This window comes from Macaca fascicularis, chromosome 20 (assembly GCF_037993035.2).
Source record: "Macaca fascicularis isolate 582-1 chromosome 20, T2T-MFA8v1.1".
Lineage (NCBI taxonomy): Eukaryota > Metazoa > Chordata > Mammalia > Primates > Cercopithecidae > Macaca > Macaca fascicularis.
Genome location: NC_088394.1, coordinates 40,961,142 through 40,986,511, shown reverse-complemented (window position 1 = coordinate 40,986,511; position 25,370 = coordinate 40,961,142).

Here is a 25,370-nt window from a genome sequence, read left to right as displayed (position 1 = left end):
TTGGTAGCACTGTTTTTGGTTAATGTCAGAAGGAATATTTTTGATCACATTGAAGCCTAGTGTGACAAAAGAATTATCCTCAGATATAAAATAGAAAGATGCTTTCTGAGAAACTTCCTTGTGATGCCTGAATTTATTTCACAGAGGTACACGATTTTTTTTCATGGAAGAGTTTGCTAACACCTTTTTTGTGGAATTTTAAAGTGGATATTTGTAGTGCATGGAGGCCTATTGTGAAAAAGGAAATATTGTCAGGTAAAAATTAGAAAGAAGTATTCTGAGAAACATCTTTGTGATATGTGAATTCATCTCACAGAGTTACACCATTCTTTTCATGGAACAGCTTGGTAGCACTGTTTCTGGGGAGTCTGAGAAGGAATACTTTGGGTTGGATTAAAGCCTTTGGTGACAAAGGAAATAACCTCAGATTAAAACTAGAAAGAAGCTTTCTAGGAAACTTCTTTGTAATATGTGAACTCATCTCACAGAGTTACACAATTCTTTTCTTGGAGTAGTTTTCTAACGCTGTTTTCATGGAATCTGCAGCAGGATATTTTGGAGCATACTGAAGACTACGGTGAAAAAGGAAATATCCTCAGACAGAAATCAAAAAGAAACTTTCTGAGAAACTGCTTTGTGATGTATTAATTTATCTCACACATTTACATCACTGTTTTCATGGAGCAGTTTGCTAACCCTGTTGTCAGGGAATCTGCAAAGGGATATTCACGAGTGCATTGAGGCCTATGGTGATAAAGGAAATATCATCAGACAAAAACTAAAAAGAAATTTTCTGAGAAACTGCTTTGTGATTTGTGTATTCACCTCATAGAGTTACACAATTATTTTCATGGAGCAGTTTGTTAGCACTGTTTTTGGGGAATCTGAGAAGGGATATTTTTGATCACATTGAAGCCTATGGTGACAAAGGAAATATCTTCTGATAAAAGCTATAAAGAAGATGTCTGAGAAACTCCTTTGTGATTTGTGAATTGATGTCACAGAGTTACACCTCTCTTTTCATGGAGCAGTTTGGTAGCACTGTTTTTGGGGAATCTGAGAAGGGATATATTTTATTGCATTGAAGTTTCAGGTGACAAAGGAAATATCCTCAGCTAAAAAATAGAAAGAATCTGTCTGAGAAACTTCTTCATGATGTGTGAATTCATCTCACAGAGTTACACTTTTCTTTTCATGGAGAAGTTTTCTAACACTGTTTTCCTGGAATCCGGAAGGTGTATTTAGGAGAGCCTTGAGGCCTGAATAGTAAAAGAAAGTATCCTCAGATAAAATTTAGAAAGAAGCTTTCTGAAAAACTGCTTTGTGATGGGTAAATTCATCTCAGAGAGGTACACTGTTCTTTGCATTGAGTAGTTTGCTTACACTGTTTTCTTGGAATCTGCAATCTGATGTTTCAGAGAGCATTGAAGCCTATGGTGACAAAGGAAATATCCTCAGATAAAAACTAGAAAGAAGCTTTCTGAGAAACTTCTTCATGATGTGTGAATTCATCTTGCAGTTACCCCTTTCTTTTCATGGAGCAGTTTGGTAACATTGTTTTTGTGGAATCTGCAAAGGGATTTTTGGGAGCGCATAGAGTCCAATGGCAAAAAAAGAAATATCTTCAGGTAAAAACTGGAGAGAAGCTTTGTGAGGAACTCCTTTGTGAAATGTGCATTGATGTCATAGATCTATATGCTTCTGTTGAGGGAGTACTTTAACATCACTGTTTTTATGGTGTCTGAGAAGGGATATTTGGAAGCTTATAAAATCTATGGTGAGAAAGGAAATATTCTCAGATAAAAACTAGAAAGGTTTCTGAGGATGTTGTTTGTGATGTGTGAATTCATCTCACAGAGTTACACCTTTCTTTTCATGGAGCAGTTTGCTAACACTGTTTTCATGGAATCTGCAAAGGAATATTTGGGAGCACATTGAGGTCTATAGCAAATAAGGAAATATCCTCAGGTAAAAACTAGAAAGAAGATTTCTGAGAAACTGCTTTGTAATGTGTGAATTCATCTAACAGAGTTACATTGTTCTTTTCATTTAGCAGTTTGCTAACACTGTTTTTGTGGAATCTGCAATAGGGTATTTGGGAGCACATTGAAGTCTGTGTTGACAAAGGAAATATCCTCAGGTAAAAACCAAAAGGAAGCTTACTGCGAAACTCCTTTGTCATATGTGAAATCATCTCACAGAGTTTCAAAGTTCTTTTCATTGAGAAATTTGCTAACACATTTTTCGTTCAATCTGCAATTCGATATTCAGGAGCACATTGAGGAATATGGTGAAAATGGAAATATTCTCAGATGAAAACTAGAAAGAAGCTTTCTGAGAAACAATTTTGGGATGTGTAAATTCATCTCACAGTGTTACACCATTCTTTTCATGGAGCTGTTTTGTAGCACTGTTTTATTGGTATCTGAGAAGGGATAATTTGGATAGCATTGAAACCTAGGTTGACAAAGCAAATATCCTCAGATAAAAACTAGAAAGAAACTTTCTAAAAAACTTCTTTGTGATGTATGAATTCATCTCACAGAGTTACATGATTCCTTTTATGGAGCAGTTTGCTACCACTGTCCTCGTGGAATCTGCAGTAGGATATTTTTTAACACATTGAGCCTATGGTGTCAAAGGAAATATCCTCAGACAGAAAACCAAAAAGAAACATCGAGAAACTACTTTGTGATGTGTTGATTCATCTCACAGATTTACACCACTATTTTCATGGAGCAGTTTTGTGACACTGTTTTCGTGGAACCTGCAAAGGGATGTTCGTGAGCTTATTGAGACCTATGGTGCAAAAGGAAATATCTTCAGACAAAAGCTAGAAAGATGATTTCTGAGAAACTGCTTCATGATTTGTGAGTTCATCTCACAGAGTTACATGATTCGTTTCATGGAGCAGTTTGGTAGCACTGTTTTTGGGGAATCTGAGAAGGGATATTTTGGATTGCATTGAGGCCTATGGTGACAAAGGAAATAGCTTCAGATAAAAACTAGAAAGAAGCTTTCTTAGAAAGTTCTTTGTGATTTTTGAATTCAACTCACAGAGATACATTTTTCTTTTCATGGAGCAGTTTGCTAACACTGTTTTGGTGGAATCTGCAAAGGGATATTTGAGAGTGCAATGAGACTTACGGTGAAAAAGGAAATATCAGATAAAAACTAGAAAGAGTCTTTCTGAGAAACTTCTTTCGATGTGTGAATTCATCTCACAGAGTTACGCCATTCTTTTCATTTAGCTGTTTCCTAACACCATTATCTTGGATTCTGCAAAGGGATATTTGAGAGCGCATTGAAGCTTAAAGTGACCAAAGGAATTCCCTCATGTAAAAACTAGAAAGAAGCTTTCTGAGAAAATGCTTTCTGATGCAATAATTCATCTCACAGAGTTACATGATGCTTCTCATGGAGCAGTTTGGTAGGCCTGTTTTTGGGCAGTCTGAGAAGGGATGTTTTGGATCGCATTGAAGCCTAGGGTGACAAAGGAAACATCCTCAAATAAGAATTAGAAAGAAGCTTTCTGAGAAAGTTCTTTGTGATGTGTGAATTCATCTCGCAGAGTAACACCGAACTTTCCATTGAGCAGTTGGATAGCACTGTTTTTGTGGAATCTGCAATAGGATATTTTGGAGTGCATTAAAGCCTAGGTGACAAAGGAAATATCCTCAGAAAATAAACAAAACAAGCTTTCTGAGAACTGCTTTGTGATGTGTGAATTCATCTCACAGAGTTACATTCTTCTTTTCATTGAGCAGTTTTCTAACACTGTTTTCTTGGAATCTGCAATGGGATATTTCAGAGTGCATTAAAGCTTAGGGAGACAAATGATATATCCTCAGACAAAAACTAGAAAGAAGACTCCTGAGAAACTGCTTTGTGATTTGTGAATTCATCTCATTGATCTACATGATTCTTTTCATGGAACAGTGTGGTAGCACTGTTTTTAGGGAATCTGATAAGGGATATTTGGATGGCATTGAAGCCTACAGTGACAAAGGAAATATCTTCAGATAAAAACTAGAAAGAAACTTTCTGAGAAACTTCTTCATGATGTGCGAATTCATAGCACAGAGTTACACATTTCTTTTCATGGAGCAGTTTGATAACACTCTTTTCATGGAATCTGCCAAGAGATATTTGGGAGGGCATTGAATACTATGGTGAAAAATAAAATATCCTCAGATAAAAACTAGAAAGAAGCTTTCTGAGAAAGTTCTTTATTTTGTGTGAATTCAACTCACACAGTTACACCTTTCTTTTCATGGAACAGTTTTCTAACACTGTTTTGTTGGAATTTGCAAAGTAATATTCGAGAGTGCAATGAAGCCTGCTGTGAGAAAGGGAATATCCTCAGAAGAAGATTTCTGAGAAACTGCTTTGTGATGTGTGACTTCATCTCAGTGTGTTACACCTTTCTTTTCTTGGAGCAGTTTGATAACACTGTTCTTGTGGAATCTGCAAAGGGATATTTGGGAGCACATTGAAGCCTACAGTGAATAGGAAGTATTCTCAGATAAAAACTAGAAAGAAGCTTTCAAAGAAACTGCTTTCTGATGTTTGAATTCATCTCACAGATTTACACCATTCTTTTCATTGAACAGTTTGATAATACTCTTTTCATGGAATCTGCAATATTAATGTTGTATTTGGGAATGCATTGAAGCTCAGGGTAAGGAAATATATTCAGACAAAAATTAGAAAGAAACTTTCTGATAATCGCTTTGTTATATGTCAATTCATGTCACTGAATTACATGATTCTTTTCATGGAGCCCTTTGTTAGCACTATTTTTGTCGTGTCTGATAAGGGATATTTGGAAGCACATGGAAGCCAATGTGGAAAAGGAAATATCCTGAGATAAAAACTAGAAAGAAGCTTTCTGAGAAATTTGTTTGTGATGTGTGTATTCATCACACAGAATTAAACCATTGTTTTCCTTGAGTAGTTTGGTAGCATTGTTTTAATGTAATAGGCAAAGGGATATTGGGGAGTTCCTACAGGCTTTCAGTAAAAAAGGAAATAACTTCAGACAAAAACTGTAGAGAAGCTACTGGATAAATAGCTTTGATAGGTATTCTGAGAAACAGGTTTTTGATATGTGAATTCATCTCACAGAGTTATACCATTCTATTAATGGAACAGTTTGGTAGCACTGTTTTGGGGGATCTCAGAAGGAATATTTTGGATTGCATTGAAGCCTATGGTGACTAAGAAAATATTCTCAGATAAAATCTAGAAAGAAACTTTCTGAAAAACTTCTTTGTGCTGTGTGAATTCATCTCACGGAGTTTCACGACTCTTTTCATGGATCACTTTTGTAGCACTGTTTTTGGGGAATCTGAGAGGGATATTTTGGATCACATTGAAGCCTGTGGTGGCAAAGGAAATATCCTCAGATAAGAAACAAAAAAACTTTCTGAGAATCTGCTTTGTGATGTGTGAATTCATCTCACAGAGTTACACCATTCTTTTCATTGAGAAGTTTGCTAACACTATTTTTGTGGCATCTGCAAAGGGGTATTTGTGAGCTCATTGAGGCCCATGGTGAAAAAGGAAATATCCTCAGACAAAAACTAGAAAGAAGCTTTCTGAGAAGCTGATTTGTGATGTGTAAATTCATCTCACAGAGTTACACTGTTCTTTTCATTGAGAAGTTTGTTTACACTGCTTTCTTAGGATCTGCAATGGGATATTTCAGGGCACATTGAATCTTATGGAGACAAAGGAAATATTCTCCGACAAAAACTAGAAAGAATCTTTCTGAGAAACTTGTTTGTAATGTGAGAATTCATGTTGGAGAGTTACAACGTTGTTGTTTTCATTAAGCAGTTTTCTAACACTGTCTTCTTAGAATCTGCAATCAAATATTTCAGAGCCTATTGAAGCTTATGACAAAGGAAATATCGTCATATAAAAACTAGAATGAAGCTTTCTGCGAAACTGCTTTGTGATTTGTGAATTCATCTCACAGATTTACACCATTCTTTTCGTGGAGTAGTTTAGTACCACTGTTTTTGAGGAATCTGAGAAGGGATATTTTGGATCGGATTGAAGCCTATGGTGAAAAAGGAAATATCCTCAGATAAAAACTAGAAGGAAGCTTTCTGAGAAACTGCTTTGTGGTGTGTGTATTCACCTCACAGAGTAGCATGATTCTTTTCTTAGAACAGTTTGGTAAAACTGTTTTCGTGGAATCTGCAATAGGATGTTTTGGAGCGCATTGAAGCTTATGGTGACAAAGGAAATATCCATAGACAAAAAACCAAAAAGAAGCTTTCTGAGAAACTATTTGTGTTGTATATTCATCTCACAGATTTGCACTTTTCTTTTCATGGAGCAATTTCCTAACACTATTTTCATGGAATTTTCAAAGGGTTATTCATGAGCGCAATGAGGCTGGTGGTGAAAAAGTAAATATCCTCAGATAAAAATTAAAAAGAAGCTTTCTATGAAACTGCTTTCTGATTTGTGAATTCATCTCACAGATTTACACGATTCTTTTTATGGGATATTTTGGTAGCACTCTTTTTTTAGAATCTGAGAAGGGGTATTTTGGGTCGCATTGTAGCCTATGGTGAAAAAGGGAACATTCTCAGGTAAAAACTAGATAGAAGCTTTCTGAGAAACTGCTTTATGATGTGAGTGTTCATCTCACAGAGTAGCACAATTCTTTTCTTGGAGCAGGTTGCTAAAACTGTTTTCATGGTATCTGCAAAGGGATATTCAGGAGCGCAATGAGGAATATGGTGAAATAGGAAACATCCTCAGATAAAAACTAGAAAGAAGCCTTCTGAGAAACAGTTTTGTGATGTGAGAATTCATTTCACAGAGTTACACCACAATTTTCATGAAGCAGTGTGGGAGTACTGTTTTGGGGGAACTTGAGAAGGAATATTTTGAATTGCATTGAAGCCTGTGGTGACAAAGAAAATATCCTCAGATAAAAACTAGAAAGAAGCTTTCTGAGAAAGCTGCTTTCTAGTGTCTGAATTCATCTCAGAGAGGTACAATGTTATTTTCATTGCACAGTTTGTGAACATTGTTTTCTTGGAATCTGCAATCAGATCAGATATTTCAGAGTGCATTGAAGCTGATGGTGACAAAGGGAATATTCTCTTATAAAAACTAGAAAGAAGCTTTCTGAGAAACCGCTTTGTGATGTGATAATTCATCTAACCGAGTTACACCATTCTTTTCATGGATCAGTTTGGTAGCACTGTTTTTGGCGAATCTGAAATAGGATATTTGGGAGTGAATTGAAGCCTATGGTGTCAAAGGAAATATACTGAGACAAAAGACTTTTTGAGAAACTGCTTTGTGATGTGTGAATTCCTCTCAGAGATTTAAACCTTTATTTTCATGGAGCTATTTGCTAACACTATTTTCGTGGGATCTGCAAAGGGATATTCATGAGGGCATTGAAGCTTATGTTGACAAAGAATATTTCCTTTTTCACCATAGGACTCAGTGCGCTCCATAATATCCCAATGCAGAATCCAAGAAAATAGTGTTAACAAACTGCTTAATGAAAAGAACAGTGTAACTCTGTGAGATGAATTCACAAATCACAAAGCAGTTTCTCAGAAAGTTCTTTTTGGTTTTTATCTGAGGATACTTTCTTTGTCACCATAGGCTTCACTGAGTTCTAAAATATTACTTCTCAGATTCCCCCAAAACAGTGCTACCAAACTGATTCATGAAAATAACTGTGTAAATCTGTGAGGTGAATTCATACATCACAAAGTGGTTCCTCTGAAGGCTTCTTTTTTGTTTTAAACTGGGAATATATCCTTTGTCATCATAGTCTTCAATGCGCTCCCAGACATCCTACTGCAGATTCCACAAAACAATGTTAGCAAACTGCTCTATGACAAGAATGGTGTAACTCAGCGAGATGAATTCACACATCACAAGGTAGTTTCTCAGAAAGCTTCTTTCTATTATTCAGCTGAAGATATTTCCTTTTTCTCTATAGGCCTCAATGTGCTCCCAAATATCCCTTTGCAGATTCCACAAAAACAGTGTTAGCATACTTCTCCATGAAAAGAAAGTTATAACTCTGTCAGATGAATTCACACATCACAAAGAACTTTCTCAGAAAGCTTCTTTCTGGTTTTTACCAAGGATATTTCCTTTGTCAGCATGGGCTTCAACTCGATCCAAAATATCCCTTCTCAGATTCCCTAAGAACAGTTTTAACAAATTTCTCCATGAAAACAATCATGTAACTTTGTGAAATGAATTCACAAATTAGAAAGCAGTCTCTCAGAAAGCTTCGTCCTAATTTTTGTCAGAGGATATTTCTTTTATCACCGTATGCTTCAAGGCGACCTGAAATATCACATTACAGATTCTGAGAAAACAGTGTTAGCAAACTGCTCAATTAAAAGAACTGTGTAACTCTGTGAGATAAATTAACACATCACAAAGCAGTTTCTCAGAAAGCTTCTTTCTAGATTTTGTGTGAGGATATTTCCTTTTTCAAAATAGGTCTCAATGTGCTTGCAAATATCCCTTTGCAGATTCCACGAAAATAGTTTTAGCAAACTGCTCCATGAAAAGAAAGGTGTAAATCTTTGAGATGAATTCACACATCACAAAGTAGTTTCTCAGAAAGATTCTTTTTGGTTTTTGTCTGAGGATAATTCAGACAATTTTTTGAAGAGCGCTTCAATGCGCTCCCAAATATCATATTGCACATTCCCCAAAAACAGTGCTACAAAACTGATCCATGAAAAGACTCATGTAACTCTGTGAGATCAATTAGCACATCACAAAGCGGTTTCTCAGAAAGCTTCTTTCTTGTTTTTATGCGAGGATAATTCCTTTGTCTCCATAAGCTTAAATGCACTCTGAAATAACCGATCTGATTGTAGATTCCAAGAAAACAGTGTTTGTAAACAGCTCAGTGAAAACAACATTGTAACTCTCTGTGATGAATTCACACATCACAAAAAAGTTTCTCAGAAAGTTTCTTTCTAGTTTTAGTGTGAGGATATTTTTGCTTTTCAAAAAAGACCTCAATGCACTCATGAATATCTCTTTGCAGATCCCACAAAAATAGTGTTAGTAAAGAGCTCCATGAAAATAAAGGTGAATTCACACATCACAAAGCAGTTTCTTGAAAAGTTTCTTTTTGTTTATTTTTTTTTCTCTGATGATATTTCCCTTGTCACCATAGGCTTTAATTCACTCCCAGATATCCTATTGCAGATTTCCCAAAAACAGTGCTACCAAAATGATCCATGAAAATAATTGTGTAACTCTGTTACATGAATTATAACATCACAAAGCGGTTTATCAGAAAGCTTCTTTCTCGTTTTGGTAAGAGAATATTTCTTTTGCTACCATAAGCTTCAATGCACTCCAAAATATCCGAGCCAAATGCAGATTCCAAGAAAACAGTGACCACAAACTGCTCAATGAAAACAACATTGTACCTCTCTGAGATGAATGCAGATATTAGAAAGCAGTTTCTCAGAAAGCTTCTTTCTAGTTTTTATCTGAGGATATTTCCTTTGTCACCATAAGCTTCAATGTGCTCCCGAATATTCTATTGAAGATTCCACAAAAACAATTTTACCCAACTACTCCAAGAAAAGAATTGTGCTACTCTGTGAGATTAATACACACATCACAAGGCAGTTTCTCTGAAAGATTCTTTCCAGCTTTTATCTGAGTATATTTCCTTTGTCAACATAGAATTCGATGCAATCAAAGAAATCCTCAGATTCCCCAAAAACAGTGCTGCCAACTGATATAAGAAAAGAATGGTGCTACTATGTGAGATGATTTCACACATCACAAAGCAGTTTCTCAGAAAGCTTCTTTATACTTTTATGTGAGGATATTTCCTTCTTCACTATAGGCCTCAATGTGCTCCCAAATATCCATTTGCAGTTCCATGAAAACAGTGTTAGCAAAGTGCTCCACGAAAAGAAAGGAGTAACTGTGTGAGAAGAATTCACAGATCACAAGGAACTGTCTCAGAAAGCTTTTTTCTAGTTTTTATCTGAGGATATTTCCTTTGTCATCATAACCTTCAAGGCAATCCAAAATATCCCTTCTCATGTTCCCCAAAAACAGTGCCAACAAACTGCTCCATGAAAAGAAAGGTGTAACTCTGTGAGATTAATTCACACATTACAAAGCAGTTTCTCAGAAAGCTTCTTTCTAGATTTTATCTGAGGATATTTCCTTTGTCACCATAGGCTTCAAAGCTGTCAAAATTATCCCTACTCGGATTCCTCAGTAACAGTGCTACCAAACTGATCCATGAAATGAATTGTGTAACTCTGTGAGATAAACTAACACATCACAAAGCAGTTTCTCAAAAAGCTTCTTTCTAATTTTTATATGAGGATATTTCCTTTGTCACCATAAGCATCAATGTGCTCAAAACTCTCCCTTTGTAGATTTCTGACAAACTACATCTTAATTTGTGAAGTCATCTCAGAGAAGTTCCACCTTTCTTTTATGGAGTACTTTGGTAGTACTGTTTTTGGGGAATCTGTAAAGGGATATTTTATATCACATTGAATATTGTGGTGACAAAGGATATATAATTAGATAAAAATTAGAAAGAAACTTTCTGAGAAACTTCTTTGTATGTGTGAATTCATCTCACAGTGTAACACTGTTTTTTTCATTGAGCAGTTTGCTAAACCTGTTTTCTTGAAATGTACAATGGGATATTTCAAAGTGCATTGAAGCTTATGGTAACAAATGATATAGCCTCACACAAAAAATAGAAAAAAGATTTCTGAGAAACTACTTTGTGATTTGTGAATTCATCTCTGGGAGTTACACCTTTCTTTTACAGGAGCAGTCTGGTAGCGCTGTTCTACAGGAACCTGAGAAGAGATATTTTGGATCACATTGAAGCCTATGGAGACAAAGGAAATATCCTCAGATAAAAACTAGAAAGAATCTTATGAGAAACTTCTTTGTGATGTGAGTATTCATCTCACAGAGTAACACCTTTCTTTTAAATGGAGCAGTTTGCTAACACTGTTTTTGTGGAATCAACAAAAGGATTTTTGGGAGCGAATTGAGGCCTATGGTGAAAAAGGAAATATTGTTAGATCAAAAGTAGAAATAATCTTTCTGAGAAACTTCTTTGTGATGTGTGAATGCATCTCACAGATTTACACCATTCTTTCCTTTGAGCAGTTTCCTGAAACTATTTTATTGGAATCTTCAAAGGTATATCACAAGCGCATTAAGACTTATGATGAGAAAAGAAATATCCTCAGAGACAAACTAGAAAGAAGCCTTCTGAGAAACTGCTTTGTGATTTGTGAATTCATGTCACAGAGTTACATGATACTTTTCATTGTGCAGTTTGGTAGCACTGTTTTTGGGGAATCTGTGAAGGGATATTTTGGATCACATTGAAGCCTATGGTGACAAACGAAATATCTTCAGATCAAAACTAGAAAGAAGCCTTCTGAGAATCTTCCCCATGATTTGTGATTTCATCTCACAGAGTTAGATGTTTCTTTTCATGGGGCAGTTTGATAACACTGATTTTATGGAATCTGTAAAGGGATATTTGCGAATGCATTGGGTCCTAAGGTGAAAAAGCAAATATGCACCCATAAAGGCTAGAAAAGATTTTGTTTTTTGAGATGGAGTCTTGCTCTGTTGCCCAGGCTGGAGTTCAGTGGCCGGATCTCAGCTCACTGCAAGCTCCATCTCCTGGGTTTACGTCTTTCTCCTGCCTCAGCCTCCCGAGCAGCTGGAACTACAGGCGCCCGCCACCTCGCCCAGCTAGTTTTTTGTATTTTTAGTAGAGATGGGGTTTCACTGTGTTAGCCAGGATGGTCTTGATCTCCTGACCTGGTGATCCTCCCATCTTGGCCTCTGAAAGTGCTGGGATTACAGGCTTGAGCCACCGGCTAGAAAGGATCTTTCTGAGAAACTGCTTTTTGATGTTTGAACTCATCTCTAAGAGTTACAATGTTGTTTTCATTGAGCAGTTTGCTAACACTGTTTTCTTGGAATCTGCAAACAGATATTTTGGAGCGCATTGAAGCTCATGGTGACAAAGCAAATGTCCTCATATAAAAACTAGAAAGAAGCTTTCTGAGAAACCAGTTTGTGACATGTGAATTCATCTCACAGAGTTACACTGTACCTTTCATTGAGCAGTTTGATAACACCATTTTCATGGAATCTGCAATGGGACTTTTTGGTTCACACTGAAGCTTATGGTGACAAAGGAAATATCCTCAGACAAAAGCTAGAAAGAATCTTTCTGAGAAACTGCTTTGTGATTTTTGAATTCATCTCAGAGTGTTACACAATTCTTCTCTTGGATCATTTAGATAGCACTCTTTTCGGGAAATCTGAGAAGGTATATTTGGGATTCCATTGAAGTCTATGTGAAAGGGAATATACTCAGATAAAAACTAGAAAGAAGGTTTCTGAGAAAATTCTTTGTGATGTGTGAACTCATCTCTCATACTTACATGATTCTTTTCATTGAGCAGTTTGAAAACACTGTATTTGTTGAACCTGCAGTAGGATATTTGGGAGCACATTGAAGCCTATGGTGACAAAAGAAATATCCTCAGGCAAAAACTAGAAAGAAGCCTTCTGTGCATCTGCTTTGTGATTTGTGAATTCATCTCACAGAGTTACACCTTTCTTTCCATCGAGCAGTTTGCTAACTCTGTTGTCATTGAATCTGCAATGGGATAATTGGGAGAGCTTTGTGGCCTAGGGTGAAAAAGGAAACACCCTCAGATCAAAACTAGAAAGTTGCTTTCTGAGTAACTGCTTTGTGATACATGAAATGATCTCACAGAGTTACAGTATACTTTTCATTGAGCAGTTGCATAACACTGTTTTCATGGAATCTGCAATAGGATATATGGGAGCACATTGAAGCCCATGATGACAAGGGAAATATCCTCAGATAAAAACCTAGAAAAAATTTTCCTTACAAACAGCTTTGTGATTTGTGATTTCATCTAATAGAGTTACACGATTGTTTTCATGGATCAGATTGGTAGCCCTGTTTTTGGGGAATCCGAGAAGGGATATTTTGGATCGCATTGAAGCCTATGGTGACAAAGGAAATATCCTCAGACAAAAACTACAAAGAAACTTTCTGAGAAAGTTCTTTGTGATTTGTGAATTCATCTTAAAGATGTATACTGTTTTCTTCATTTAGTAGTTTGATAACACTGTCTTCCTGGAAACTGCAACAGGATATTTGGCATGTCATTGAAGCCTATGGTGACAAAGGAAATATCCTCAGACAAATCCAAAAGGAAGTTTTCTGAGAGACTGCTTTGTAATGTGTGAATTTATCTCACAGGGTTACACTGTTCTTTTCATTGAGCAGTTTGCTTATACTGTTTTCCTGGTATCTGCAATAGGATATTTCAGATTGCATTGAAGCCTATTGTGACAGAGGAAATATCCTCAGACAAGAACTAGAAAGAAGCTTCCTGAGAATCTGCTATGTGATTTGTGAATTCATCTCACAGAGTTACATGATTCTGTTCATGGAGCAGTTTAGTAGCACTGTTTTTGGGGAAACTGAGAAGGGATATTTTCGATTGCATTGAAACCTATGGTGACAAAGGAAGTATAATCAGATATAAATGAGAAAGAAACTTACTGAGAAACCGCTTTGTGATGTGTGAATTCATCTCACAGAGTTACACTGTTCTTTTCATTGGGCAGTCTGCAGACACTGTTTTCTTGGAATCTGCAAATGGATAATTGAGAGTGCTTTGAGACATATTGTGACAAAAGAAATATCCTCATATAAAAACTAGAAAGAAGCTTTCTGAGAAATCACTTTCCAATGTGTTAATTCATCTCACAGAGTTTCACGATTTTCTTCATGGAAGAGTTTCTTAGCAGTGTTTTTGGGGAATCCAAGAAGGGATATTTTGGATCACGTTGAAGCCTATGTTGACAAATGAAATATCCTCAGATAAAAACTAGAAAGAAGCTATCTGGGAAAGCTCTTTGTGATGTGTGAATTCATCTCACAGAGTAACACCTTTCTTTTCCTGGAGCAGCTTGCTAATACTGTTTTCATGGAATCTGCAATGAGATATTCAGGAGCCCTTTGATGCCTATAGCAGAAAATGAACTTTCCTCAGATAAAAACTAGAAAGAAGCCTTCTGAAAAACACCTTTGTGATGTATGAATTCATCTTACAATGTTTCACCATTCTTTTCATTGAGCAGTATGATATCACAGTTTTCGTGCAGTCTGCAGTAAGATATTTGGGAGTACATTGAAGCCTATGGTGACAAAGGAAATATTCACAGATAAAAGTCTAAAAAGAAGCTTTCTGTGTAACTGTTCTGTAATGTGTGAAGTCATCTCACAGACTTACCCCGTTCTTTTCAATGACAACTTTGCTAACACTTTTTTCGATTAATCTGTTATGGGATATTGGGGAGTGCATTAATACGGTGAAAAGGGAAATATACACAGATAAAAACTAGAAAAAAGTTTTCTGAGAAACACCTTTGGGATATGTGAATTCATCTCACAGAGTTACACCATTCTTTTCATGTAACAGTTTGTTAGCACTGTTTTGTGGAATCTGAGAAGGGATATTTTGGGTCACATTGAAGCTTATGGTGACAAAGGAAATATCCTTAATTAAAAATTAGAAAGACGATTTCTGAGAAATTTCTTCATCATGTGTGAATTCATCTCACAGAGTAATACTGTGGTTTTCATTGAGCAGTTTGATGACATTGTTTTTGTGGAATCTGCAATAGGATATTTTGGAGATCATTGAAGCCTCTGGTGAAAAAGGAAATATCCTCTGACAAAAACCAAAAAGAAGCTTTCTGAGAAACTACTTTGCAATGTGTGAATTCATCTCACAGATTTACACCTTTCCTTTTATGGAGCAGTGTGCTAACACTATTTTCCTAGCACCTGCAAAGGGATATTCATGAGCACATTGAGGCAAATGGTGAAACAGGAAATATCCTCAGATAAAAACTAGAAAGAAACTTTCTGAGAAAGTTGTTTCTGATGTTTGAATTCATTTCACAGAGTTGCACCTTTCTTTTCATGTAGGAGTTTGCTGACATTGTTTTTGTGGAATATGCAATGGAATATTTCAGAGCACTTTGAAGCTTATGGTGATGAAGGAAATATCCTCAGACAAAAACTAGAAAGAAGCTTTCTGTAAAAACCCTTTGTGATGTCTTAATTCATCTCACAGAGTTATAAGATTCTTTTCATGCATCAGTTTGGTAGCACTGTTTTTGAGGAATCTGAGAAGGAATATATTGGATCGCGTAGAAGTATGGTGACAAACGAAATATCCTCAGATAAAAACTGGAAAGAGACTTTCTGAGAAAGTTCTTTGTGATGTGTGAATTCATCTCACGGAGTTACACTTTTCTTTTCATAGAGCACCTTGCTAACATTGTTTTCATGAAATCTGCAAAGGGATATTTGAGAGTGTATTGAGGCCTATAGTGAAAAGGGAAATACCTTCAGATGAAAACTAGAAAGAAGCTTTGTGAGAAACTGCTTTGTCATGTGTGAATTAATCTCACAGAGTTACACTATTCATTTCATTGAGCAGTTTGCTAACACTGTTTTCTTGGAATCTGCATTGGGATATTTCAGAGTGCATTGAAGCTTATGGAGACAAAGAAGCATTCTCAGACATAAACCAAAAATAACCTTTCTGAGAAACTGCTTTGTGATGTGTGAATTCATCTCACAGGTTTACACCTTTCTTTTCATGGAGCTGTTTGCTAACACTCTTTTCGTGGAATCTACAAAGTGATATTCACTAGCATCTTGAGGCAAATGGTGAAAAAGGTAATATCCTCAGACAAAAGCTAGAAAGAACCTTTCTGAGAAACTGCTTTGTTATTTGTGAATTCATCTCACAGAGTTACACAATTCTTCCCAGGGAGCAGTTTGGTAGCACTGTTTTCACTTAATCTGAGAAGGGATATTTTGTATCACATTGAAGCCTATGGTAACAAAGAAAATATCCTCAGATAAAATCTAGAAAGAAACTTTCAAAGAAACCTCTTTGTGATGTGTGAATTCATCTCACAGAGTTACACTGTACTTTTCATTGAGAAGTTTGTTAACACTTTTTTTGGGGGAATCTGCCATGGGATATTCACTAGCACCTTGAGGAAAATGGTGAAAAAGGAATCATCCTCAGATAAAAACTAGAAAGAAGATTTAGAGAAACTGTTTTGCAATGTATGCATTCAGCTCACAGACACACTGTTCTTTGCATTGAGCAGTTGCTTACACTGTTGTCTTGGAATCTGCATTCTGATTTTTTAGAGCTTATTGAAGCTTATGGTGACAAAGGACATATCCTGATATAAAAACTAGAAAGAAGCTTTCTGAGAAACCTCTTTCTGACGTGTTAATTCATCTCACACAGTTACACGATTCTTTTCATAGAGCTCTGGATTTTGGTGAATCTGAGAAGGGGTATTCTGGACCACATTGAACTGTAAGTTGAGAAAGAAAATGCCATCAGATAATAACGAGAAAGTAGCTTTCTGCAGAAGTTCTTTGTGATATGTAAATTAGTCTCACAGAGTTACACCTTACTTTTCATTTAGCAGTTTGCTTACACTGTTCTTGTGGTTTTGAAAAGGGATATTTGGGAGCACATTGAGGACTATGGTGAAAAAGAAAATATCCTCAGATAAAAACTAGAAAGAAGCTTTCTGAGAAACTGTATTGTGATGTGTGAATTCATCTCACAGAGTTACACTGTTGTTTTCATTGAACAGTTTGCTACCATTGTTTTCTTGGAATCCGCAATGGGATATTTCAGAGTGCATTGAAACTTATGGTGACAATGGAAATATCCTCATATGAAAACCAGAAAGAAGCTTTCTCAGAAACTGCTTTGTGATGTGTTAATTTCACTCACTGAGTTACAGGATCCTTTTCATGGATCCATTTGGTAGCAGTGTTTTTGACGAATCTGCGAAGTGATATTTTGCGGCGCATCAAAGCCTATGGTGACAAAGGACATTTCCTCAGATAAAAACTAGAAACTTTCTGAGAAAGTTCTCTGTGATGTGTGAATTCAACTCACAGAGTTACACCTTTCTTTTCATGCAGTAGTTTGCTAACAGTGCTTTGGTGGAATCTGCAAAGGGATATTTGGGAGCGCATTGTGTATTATAGTGAAAAAGGAAATAACCTCTTATATTAACTAGAAAGAAACTTTCTGAGAAACTGCTTTGTGATGTGTGAATTCATCTCACTGACTTACATGATTCTTTTCAAGGAGCAGTTTGGTAGCACAGTATTTGGGGAATCTGAGAAGGGATATTTTAGATAACATAGAAGCCTGTGGTGACAAGGGAAATATCCTCAGATTAAAAACTACATAGAAGCTTTCTGAGAAAATCTTTGTGATGTGAGAGCTCATCTCAAGAGTTACATATTTCCTTTGATGGAACAGTTTGCTAACACTGTTTTCGTGGAATCTGCGAAGGGATATTTGGGAGAGCATGGAAGCCGATGGTGGAAAAGGAAATATCCTGAGATAAAAACTAGAAAGAATCTTTCTGAGAAATTTCTTTGTTTTGGGTGAATTCATCACACAGAGTTACACCTTTGTTTTCTTTGAGCAGCTTGGTAGCACTATTTTTATGGAATCTGCAAAGTTATATTCAGGAGCTCCTAGAGGCTTATGGTTAAAAAATAAATACCTTCAGGTAAAAACTGGAGAGAAGCTTTTTGAGAAACGGTTTTGTGATGTGTGTGTTCATCTCATAGAGTTTAACCTTTTTTTTGATGGAGCAATTCGGCATCATTGTTTTTGTGGTACCTGAGAGGAGTTATTTAGGAGTGCCTTGAAGCCCTTGATGACAAAGGAAATATCGTCAGATAACAACCAAGAAGAAGCTTTCTGTGAAACTGCTTTGTGATGTGTGAATTCATCTCACTGAGTTTTATCGTTCTTTTCATTGAGAAGTTAGCTAACAATTTTTTCGATTAATCTGCAATGGGATATTCGAGAGTGTATTGAGGAATATGGTGAAAAAGGAAATATCTTCTATAAAAACTAGAAAGATGTTTTCTGAGAAACATCTTTGTGATACGTGAATTCAGCTTCCAGAGTCACATGATTCTTTTCATGGATAAGCTTGGTAGCACTGTTTTTGGGGAATCTGAGAAGGGATATTTTGGAATGCATTGAAGCCTATGGTGACAAAGGAAATATCCTCAGATAAAATCTAGAAAGAAGCTTTCTGAGAAACTTCTTTGTAGTGTGTGAATTCGTCGTACAGAGTTACAACATTCTTTTAATTGATCAGTTTGCTGACACTCTTTTCATGGAATCTGCAAAGGTATACATTGGAGTGCATTGAGACCCATGGTGAAAAAGAAAATAATCTCAGATAAAATGTAGAAAGAATCTTTGTGAGAAACTGCTTTGTGATGTGTGAATTCATCTCACAGTATTACCCTGTAGTTTTCATTGAGCAGTTTGCTAACACTGTTTTCTTGGAATCTGCAATGGGATATTTTGCAGCGCATTGAAAATTCTGGTGACAACAGAAATGCCATCATATAAAAACTAGAAAAAAGCTTTCGAGAAACCAATTTCTGATGTGTTAATTCATCTAACAGGGTTACACGATCCTTTTCCTGGATCAGTTTGTTAGCACTGTTTTTGGGTAATCTGAGAAGGAATATGTTGTATCACATTGAAGCCTATGGTGACAAAGGAAATATCCTCAGGTAAAAACTAGAAAGAAAGTTTCTGAAAAAGTTCTTTCTGATTTATTAATTCATCTCAAAGAGTTACACCTTTATTTTCATAGAGAAGTTTGATAACACTGCTTAACTGGGTTCTGTAAAGGGATATTTGGGAGCACATTGAGGCCTAAGGTAAAAAAGGAAATATCCTCAGATAAAAACCAGAAAGAAGCTTTCTGAGAAACCGCGTTGTGATGTGTGAATTCTCCTCACAGAGTTTCATTGTTCTTTTCATTGAGTAGTTCCGAATACTCTTTTCTTGGATGCTGCAATGGAATACTTCAGAGTGCCTTGAAGCTTATGGTGACAAAGGAAATATTCTCATATAAAAACTAGAAAGAAGCTTTCTGAGAAAGTACTTTCTGATGTGTTAATTAATCCCACAGTTACACCTTTATTTTCATGGAGCAGTTTGCAAACACAGTATCCCTGGAATCTGCAAAGGTATATTTTTGAGCGCATTGACACCTACAGTGAAAAAGGAAATATCCTCAGATAAAAACTAGAAAGAATCTTTCTGAGAAACTGCTTTGTGATGTCTGAGTTCATCTCACAGAGTTACACCATCCTTTTAATTGAACAGTTTGGTAGCACTGTTTTTGGGGAATCTGAGAAGGGATATTTTGGATTGCATTGAAGTCCAAGGTCACTAAAGAAATATCCTCAGATAAAAACTAGAAAGAAGCTTTCTGAGAAAGTTCTTTGAGATGTGTGAATTCGTCTTACAGATTTACACCTTTCTTTTCATGTGGTAGTTTGCTAACACTGTTTTCATTTAATCTGCAAAGGGATATTTGGGAGCATATTAAGGTCTATAGCAGAAAAGGAAATATCCTGAGATTAAAAACTAGGAAGAACCTTTCTGAGAAACTGTTTGGTGATGTGAGAATTCATTTTACAGTGTTACACTCTTCTTTTCAATGAGCCATTTGCTCACACTGTTTTCATGGAATCTGAAAAGGGATTTTTGGCAGCACATTGAAGCCTATGTTCACAAAGGAAATATCCTCAGATAAAAACCAACAATAAGCTTTCTCAGAAACTGCTTTGTGATGTGCTAATTCACCTCACAGTGTTACACGATTCTACTCATGGATCAATTGGGTAACACCGTTTTTGGAGAATCTGAGAAGGGACATTTTGGATCGCATTGAAGCCTATGATGACAAAGGAATTATCATCAGATAAAAAGTAGAAAGAAGTTCTTGAAGAAACTTCATTGTGATGTGTGAATTTGACTCACAGAGTTGCACCTTTCTTTTCATGGAGTAGTGCTAACACTGTTTTCTTGGATCCTGCAAATTGATATTTGGGAGCTCATTGAGGCCTATAGTGAAAAAGGAAATATCCTCAGATATTAAATAGAAACTTTCTGAGAAACTGCTTTTTGATGTGTAAATTCATCTCAGAGTAATACCTTTCTTTTCATTTAGCATTTGTTATCACTGTTTTTCTGGAAACTGCAAAGGGATATTTGCAAACGCCTTCATGCCTGTAGTGAAAAAGGAAATATTCTCAGAAAAAATCTAGAGAAGATTTCTGAGAAAGTTCTTTGTGTTGTTTGAATTCATCTCGCAGAACTACACCTTTCTTTCAAGGAGGAGTTTCCTAACACTGTTTTCATGGAATCTGCAGTAGGATATTTCGGAGGGCATTGAAGCTTATGGTGACAAAGGAAATATCCTCAGACAATAACTAGAAAGATATTTCAGATAAAAACTAGAAAGGATCATTCTGAGAAAGTTCCTTGTGATGTATGAATTCATCTCACAGAGTTACACCACTCTTTTCATTGAGCAGTCTGATAACACTCGTTACATGGGATCTGCACCAGGACATTTGGGAGCACAATGAAGACAAAGGTGACAACGAAAATATCCCCAGAAAAAAACAAAAAAGATGCTTTCTGTTAGACCGTTTGGCAAAGTGTGAATTGAACCCACAGAGTACACTGTTCTTTTCATTGAAGAGTACACTAACACTGTTTTTTTGGAATCTGCAATGAGATATTTTGGAGTGTATTGTAGCTCATGGTGACAAAGGAAATATCCTCAGATAGAAACTAGAAAGAAGCCTCCTGAGAAACTGCTTTGTGATTTGTGAATTCATCTCACAGAGTTACACCTTTCTTTACATGGAGCAGTTCGGTACTAATTCTTTTGGGGAAACTGAGAAGGTATATTTTGGATGACATGGAAGCCTATATTGACAAAGGAAATAACCTCACATAAAAACTAGAAAGAAAGGTTCTGAGAAACTTCTTAATAATGTGTAAATTCATCTCACAAAGTTACACCTTTGTTTTTAAAGAGCAGTTTGCTAACACTGTTTTTGTGGAATCTGCAAAGGGATATTTGGGAGCACATTGAAGTCTATGGTGACAAAGGAAATATCTTCAGATAAAAACCAAAAAGAAGTTTTCTAAGAGACTTCTTTGTGATGTGTGAATTGAACTCACAAAGGTACACGGTTCTTTTCATTAAACAGTTTGCTAGCACTGTTTTCTTGGAATCTGCAATGAGATATTTCGGAGAACATTCAATCTTAGGGTGACAAAGGAAATGTCCTCAGGCAAAAACTAGAAAGAAGCTTTCTGAAAAACTTCTTTGTGGTTTGTGAATTCATCGCACAGATTTACATGATACTTTCCATGGAACAGTTTGGTAGCACTGTAATTTTTGGAATCTGAGAAGGGATATTTTGGATCGCAATAAAGCCAAGAGTGACAAAGGAAATATCTTCAGATAAAAACTAGAAAGAAGCCTTCTGAGTAACTTCTTTCTTATATGTGAATTCATCTCACAGAGTTACACTGCTCTTTTCATTGAGCAGTTTCCTAACGCTATTTTTTTTTATTATTATACTTTAAGTTCTAGGGTACATATGCATAACGTTCAGGTTTGTTACATATGTGTACTTGTGCCATGTTGGCATGCTGCACCCATTGACTCGTCAGCATGCATCAACTCGTCATTTACATCAGGTATAACTCCCAATACAATCCCTCCTCCCTACCCCCTCCCCATGATAGGCCCCGGTGTATGATGTTCCCTTTCCCGAGTCCAAGTGATCTCATTGTTCAGTTCCCACCTATGAGTGAGAACATGCGGTGTTTGGTTTTCTGTTCTTGCGATAGTTTGCTGAGAATGATGGTTTCCAGCTGCATCCATGTCCCTACAAAGGACACAAACTCATCCTTTTTTATGGCTTAATAGAATTCCATGGTGTATATGTGCCACATTTTCTTAATCCAGTCTGTCACTGATGGACATTTGGGTTGATTCCAAGTCTTTGCTATTGTGAATAGTGCAGCAATAAACATACGTGTGCATGTGTCTTTATAGCAGCATGATTTATAATCCTTTGAGTATATACCCAGTAATGTGATGGCTGGGTCATATGGTACATCTAGTTCTAGATCCTTGAGGAATCGCCATACTGTTTTCCATAATGGTTGAACTAGTTTACAATTCCACCAACAGTGTAAAAGTGTTCCTATTTTTCCACATCCTCTCCAGTGCCTGTTGTTTCCTGACTTTTAATGATTGCCATTCTAACTGGTGTGAGATGGTGTCTCATTGTGGTTTTGATTTGCATTTCTCTGATGACCAGTGATGATGAGCATTTTTTCATGTATCTGTTGGCTGTATGAATGTCTTCTTTTGAGAACTGTCTGTTCATATCCTTTGCCCAATTTTCGATGGGGTTGTTTGTTTTTTTCTTGTAAATTTGTTTGAGTTCTTTGTAGGTTCTGGATATTAGCCCTTTGTCAATGAGTAGATTGCAAAAATGTTCTCCCATTCTGTAGGTTGCCTGTTCACTCTGATGGTAGTGTCTTTTGCTGTGCAGAAGCTCTTTAGTTTAATTAGATCCCATTAGTCAATTTTAGCTTTTGCTGCCGTTGCTGTTGGTGTTTTAGACACGAAGTCCTTGCCCATGCCTATGTCCTGAATGGTATTACCTAGTTTTTCTTCTCAGATTTTTATGGTATTAGGTCTAACATTTAAGTCTCTAATCCATCTTGAATTAATTTTCGTATAAGGAGTAAGGAAAGGATCCAGTTTCAGCTTTCTACTTATGGCTAGCCAATTTTCCCAGCACCATTTATTAAATAGGGAATCCTTTCCCCATTTCTTGTTTCTCTCAGGTTTGTCAAAGATCAGATGGCTGTAGATGTGTGGTATTATTTCTGAGGACTCTGTTCTGTTCCATTGGTCTATATCTCTGTTTTGGTACCAGTACCATGCTGTTTTGGTTACTGTAGCCTTGTAGCGTAGTTTGAAGTCAGGTAGCGTGATGCCTCCAGCTTTGTTCTTTTGACTTAGGATTGTCTTGCCAATACGAGCTCTTTTGTGGTTCCATATGAAATTTACAGCAGGTTTTCCAGTTCTGTGAAGAAACTCATTGGTAGCTTGATGGGGATGGCATTGAATCTATAAATAACCTTGGGCAGTATGGCCATTTTCACGATAATGATTCTTCCTATCCATGAGCATGGTATGTTCTTCCATTTGTTTGTGTCTTCTTTGATTTCACTGGGCAGTGGTTTGTAGTTCTCCTTGAAGAGGTCCTTTACATCCCTTGTAAGTTGGATTCCTAGATATTTTATTCTCTTTGAAGCGATTGTGAATCGAAGTTCATTCATGATTTGGCTCTCTGTTTGTCTATTACTGGTGTATAAGAATGCTTGTGATTTTTGCACATTGATTTTGTATCCTGAGACTTTGCTGAAGTTGCTCATCAGCTTAAGGAGATTTTGGGCTGAGACAATGGGGTTTTCTAAATATACAATCATGTCATCTGCAAAGAGGGACAATTTGAATTCTTCTTTTCCTAACTGAACACCCTTGATTTCTTTCTCTTGCCTAATTGCCCTAGCCAGAACTTCCAACACTATGTTGAATAGGAGTGGTAAGAGAGGGCATCCCTGTCTTGTGCCAGTTTTCAAATGAAATTTTTCCAGTTTTTGCCCATCAGTATGACATTGCCTGTGGGTATGTCATAAATAGCTCTTATGATTTTGAGATACGTTCCATCAATACCGAATTTATTGAGCGTTTTTAGCATGAAGGGCTGTTGAATTTTGTCAAAAGCCTTTTCTGCATCTATTGAGATAATCATGTGGTTCTTGTCTTTGGTTCTGTTTATACGCTGGATTACGTTTATTGATTTGTGTATGTTGTACCACCTTGCATCCCAGGGATGAAGCCCACATGATCATGGTGGATAAGCTTTTTGATGTGCTGCTGGATCCAATTTGCCAGTATTTTATTGAGGATTTTTGCATCGATGTTCATCAGGGATATTGGTCTAAAATTCTCTTTTTTGTTGTGTCACTGCCAGGCTTTGGTATCAGGATGATGTTGACCTCATAAAATGAGTTAGGGAGGATTCCCTCTTTTTCTATTGATTGGAATAGTTTCAGAAGGAATGATACTAGCTCCTCCTTGTACCTCTGGTAGAATTCAGCTGTGAATCCATCTGGTCCTGGACTTTTTTTGGTTGGTAGGCTATTAATTATTGCCTCAATTTCAGAGCCTGCTATTGGTATATTCAGGAATTCAGTTTCTTCCTGGTTTAGTCTTGGGAGAGTGTAAGTGTCCAGGAAATTATCCATTTCTTCTAGATTTTCTAGTTTATTTGCATAGAGGTGTTTATAGTATTCTCTGATGGTAGATTGTATTTTTGTGGGGTCGGTGGTGATATCCCCTTTATCATTTTTTATTGCATCTATTTAATTTTCTCTCTTTTCTTCTTTGTTAGTCTTGCTGGTGGTCTATCAATTTTGTGGATCTTTTCAAAAACCAACTCCTGGATTCATTGATTTTTTGGAGGGTTTTTTGTGTCTCTATCTCCTTCAGTTCTGCTCTGATCTTAGTTATTTCTTGCCTTCTGCTAGCTTATGATTGTGTTTGCTCTTGCTTCTCTAGTTCTTTTAATTGTGATATTAGAGTGTTAATTTTAGATCATTCCAGCTTTCTCTTGTGGGCATTTAGTGCTATAAATTTCCCTCTACACACTGCTTTAAATGTGTCCCAGAGATTCTGGTATGTTGTATCTTTGTTCTCATTGGTTTCAAAGAGCATCTTTATTTCTGCCTTCATTTCGTTATGTACAAAGTAGTCATTCAGGAGCAGATTGCTCAGTTTCCCTGTAGTTGAGCGGTTTTGGTTGAGTTTCTTAGTCTTGAGTGCTAGTTTGATTGCACTGTGTTCTGAGAGACAGTTTGTTATAATTTCTGTTCTTGTACATTTGCTGAGGAGTGCTTTACTTCCAATTATGTGGTTAATAGTGGAATAAGTGTGATGTGGCGCTAGGTAGAATGTATATTCTGTTGATTTGGGGTGGAGAGTTCTGTAGATGTCTATTAGGTCTGCTTGCTGCAGAGATGAGTTCAATTCCTGGATATCCTTGTTAACTTTCTGTCTCGTTGATCTGTCTAATGTTGACAGTGGAGTGTTGAAGTCTCCCATTATTATTGTATGGGAGTCTAAGTCTCTTTGTAAGTCTCTAAGGACTTGCTTGATGAATCTGGGTGCTCCTGTATTGGGTGCATATATATTTAGGATAGTTAGGTCTTCCTGTTGAATTGATCCCT